Here is a 3,696-nt window from a genome sequence, read left to right as displayed (position 1 = left end):
TAGTAGAGACGGGGTTTCACCATGTTGACCAGGATGGTCTCGATCTCTTGACCTCGTGATCCACCTGCCTCGGCCTCCCAAAGTGCTGGGATTACAGGCTTGAGCCACCGCGCCCGGCGGCTTCTAGATATCTTGCTAGGCTGACTTGCTATTCTTGCTTCAAACTTGGATTTAGGGTTAATATAATAGTTTTGAGATTATCCTCCAAGCTCTTTTCCTCATCATCGTATTTTAATTTGTAATTGGACCATATCTTCAATCATTCAAAGTCCCCACTAGCTGAATGATTTGTGATAGGAGAGTTTGAGGCTGATGAATTCTTCTCGACATACCCTTTTCTTAGTGGTTCTTCACTCTGAATTTTTATTGTACTTTAAACAAATTTCTATTGCCACTTATCACTTGTAATTGAAATAGGTTGCCTACTTGTCTATCTCCATTGGACCAGGAACACCTCAAAAAGCATCGTGTTAAATATATGTTTGTACCTCCAATGCTTGGCACTGAGAAGAAACTGAAGCAATCATTACAGAATTGTGGTCATTTACAAGAAATATGCATTTACAAAAAAAAAAAAACTTCACATGCAGGGAGTTTGTGAGATGGGTATATTTGAAAACATTTTAATTATAAGAAAACAGAGCTGAAACTAGACTCTTCAGAATTCCTCCAATTTGTCATTCATTCATTAGTCATCAATGTTGTATTAAGGTACCAAGCACCGGCTGAGTGTTGAAGACAGAATGAATGACAATATTCAGCTTTGGAGTCGCTCAGGGACTAAAAAAGCAAGTGCCTCTCACTTAGTGGTCCCACCATTGCCGCTAGGGAGCAAAGCCTGACCTTGAGACTAGGTGAATTTGTAGAGGAACTTCAGAAGACAGGGACCAGGCCTCACTGGTCTTGTCAGGCAACGAATAAGCAATCAGTGCGTGTTTGTTTAAACGGGTCAAAAAAAAAATAGTTATTTTCATCAAATGAACTTTAAAACGGAGATGATCTAAATTCAGATGTATTAAGTCTTTTAAAGCTGAACTGAAATGCAACATAGAAATTTATTTCTGTTTGGACTACATGTAATCGAACAAGAACATTGAAGTCCAGAAGAGTCGGGGATGGGCAAGTTTTAGAAATAACGCGGAGAGCCTGTGAGATGTGAGACCAGATGGGCGCGGAGGCCTCGGGAAGGTGACCTCCTCATCTGGCGGGCGGGGGAAGGAGCGCGCACACTGGAGCCCTTGTCCTTGAAGGGGATTGAGCGAGCCGAGGGGAGGGGTAGGCGGTGCTCGGGTTTCCAATCACAATGGAGAAACCCAAGAGGCTGCGGAGGTGCTGGGGCCCCGCCCCCTCCTCCCTCCTTGCGGATCCGGCGCGAGAGGAGACGCAGGCAGCTGACATTGTCTTCTGCGCACCACTGTTTCTGCGGTCTCCAGAGCCTTCTCTCTCCTGGTAGGTTCCTGCGCAGGACCCTGAATCCTGGCTCACAGACAAGCGGGCTGGGACGTGTGGGGGAGTAATTGTGCGGGAGACGTGTGAAGGACCAAGAAGCACAACTGTCCTCCGCGGCCTTTAGCTCAGAGCATCCGGCCTCGGGCCCTGACTCTGCGGCTTGGTTTAGGGCGCAGGGCGGGTCGTGCCCTGGCGGAGGGGAGCAGCTGCGGCCCAAGGGGGTTCTATCAGGGGAGAGAGAGACTTGTTTCATTTGCAGGTAAAACCGGGCCCTACTTGTCCTTGGTCGGTTCATGGCGGCCACATCACCCCCGCGGCCTGCTGGCGGGAGTCGGGACACGTGCCCGAGTAGCTGGGGGACGGGGAAGGAACCAGGTGGTCTATGAAGACTGGACGGTCTTTACCTAGAATATTTGAGTATACTACCACGGTAATAGGGAAATGCCCCCTGCGCTCGCTGGGATGAGGAGAAAGGCATTAGATGACCAGCACATTTGGCCCCGCGCTCATCTTTACCCGGCTCTCCCAGCCTTTCCAGGAACCACGCGCCAGTTCTTGCCTGGATTCTTTTCTTGATGCTTAGGTGCTTCATTTAGTTTACCAGCTTTGGGCGCTCCGAGTAAGGAAATCCTAGGCTTGTCCCCACAGACCTGACTCGGGGAGATCTCTGGCTTCTGCCTGCCCTCGTGATCTGCTGTTCTTTGCTGCCTGTTCCCTGAGGGAGAGGTGGTTTCTGCGCGCCGCGAGCAGTGCTGGCTGCAGTGAGGGCCTGGGGCCTGGGGGCAGGGGAGGAATTCAAAAGCAAAAGCTGAGTTTTTAAAAGATTACAATGAGAAAGATTCTGCAAACAGGATCTTTGCTCCTGAAATTAAGGTACTCGTTTCTCTCTCTTTTTTTTTTTTTTTTTTTTTTTTTGAGATCGAGTCTCTGTCGCTCGGGCTGGAGTTTAGTGGCGTGATCTCGGCTCGGCTCACTGCAACCTCCGCCTCCCGGGTTCAAGCGATTCTCCTGCCTCAGCCTCCCAAGTAGCTGGAACTACAGTGCACGCCACTACGCCCAGCTAATTTTTGTAGTTTTAGTAGAGACGGGGTTTCGTCATGTTGGTCAGGCCGGTCTCGATCTCCTGACCTCGTGATCCACCCTCCTCTGCCTCCCAAAGTACTGGGATTACTGGCGTGAGCCACCGCTCCCGACCGGCACTCATTTATTTCTAATGATTTATATCTACAGCAGTGAGGAGACATAAAGGACCAAGATTCAGATTTTTACTCTGTTTTTTGTTCTTGTTGCTTATTCTGCACTCTGATGTTGGCATAGGCCTGCATGTCACGCAGACCATTTTCTGCTCATTTCTTAAAACTCCTTTTAAAGAAAAATTAAAGAAAAGCACTTTCTCCGGAAAAGTCTGACAGAAAATCCGGCCCCAGCCTTTAAATTGTACTGCCTGAAGTTTTCTGAATTAAAAGGTCAGAACAACGAATCTGTATTTATATAGCCACCATTTCTGGATTTTCATTTTCCACTGCTTCCTGGGCCTCCTCCCTATATACCAAACTGATCTTAAACAAACCATCTAACAAAAATAAACTTAAGTGCGAAACAGCTATTCATGTGTGTCTTCGTTCAAGAAGAGCTGCAGCATTCTTCTGAGCCTGCTTAAAATGCAGGCCATGTTTTATTTCATTTTAAGGTCGTCTATTTGTAGAGACATTTGCACAACATTGCATCTTCTCTCTCTAGCATCCGCTAGGAAACTGTGTGATCTGTAAAGGGGAAAGAATCTACTTTTATCCTTAAGGTGGGGGAAAATTTTTTGGAGAAAGAGTAGCTATAAAATATAATAGTTGTTATACAGTTGTCTCCAAATTTAGATACTTTATTCCAACTCAGAGTTTTGCTAACTCTTACTTTACATATACATTTAATAAACCAGATTTATTGCTTAGTCCGTTGCAGATTAGAATTAAAAACTAGACGATGCGTTGGCACAGTTTGAGACAGGTATGGTGGCCTCAGATGCGACAGTCTGACATGAAAAGTAAAAAGCAAATGAAAATAATGGACATTGCCGGGTGCGGTGGCTCACGCCTGTAATCCCAGCACTTTGGGAGGCCGAGGCGGGTGGATCACGAGGTCGAGACCATCCTGGTCAAAATGGTGAAACCCCGTCTCTACTAAAACTACAAAAAATTAGCTGGGCATGGTGGCGCGTGCCTGTAATCCCAGCTACTCAGGAGGCTGAGGCAG

General features: G+C 47.1%; 1 protein-coding gene across 2 annotated transcripts in view; it reads left to right on the top strand.

Moving 5' to 3' along the window:
- The first annotated feature begins 1,231 nt into the window (after positions 1–1,231).
- The window catches only part of LDHB (lactate dehydrogenase B), a 23,594-nt gene continuing 21,129 nt past the window's right edge, over positions 1,232–3,696 (top strand). Inside the window, exon 1 of one of the 2 annotated variants that reach the window (XM_017522960.2) lies at positions 1,232–1,449. The gene's annotated coding sequence lies outside the window, so the exon portion shown is untranslated. The remainder of the gene's footprint in view (positions 1,450–3,696) is intronic. The other variant, XM_037736490.1, reaches the window with a different exon arrangement.

Source organism: Cebus imitator, unplaced genomic scaffold (assembly GCF_001604975.1).
Source record: "Cebus imitator isolate Cc_AM_T3 unplaced genomic scaffold, Cebus_imitator-1.0 Scaffold25, whole genome shotgun sequence".
Classification (NCBI taxonomy): Eukaryota; Metazoa; Chordata; class Mammalia; order Primates; family Cebidae; genus Cebus; species Cebus imitator.
Note: the sequence above shows the minus strand (reverse complement) of the source record. Positions and strands in the feature narration are given on the sequence as shown.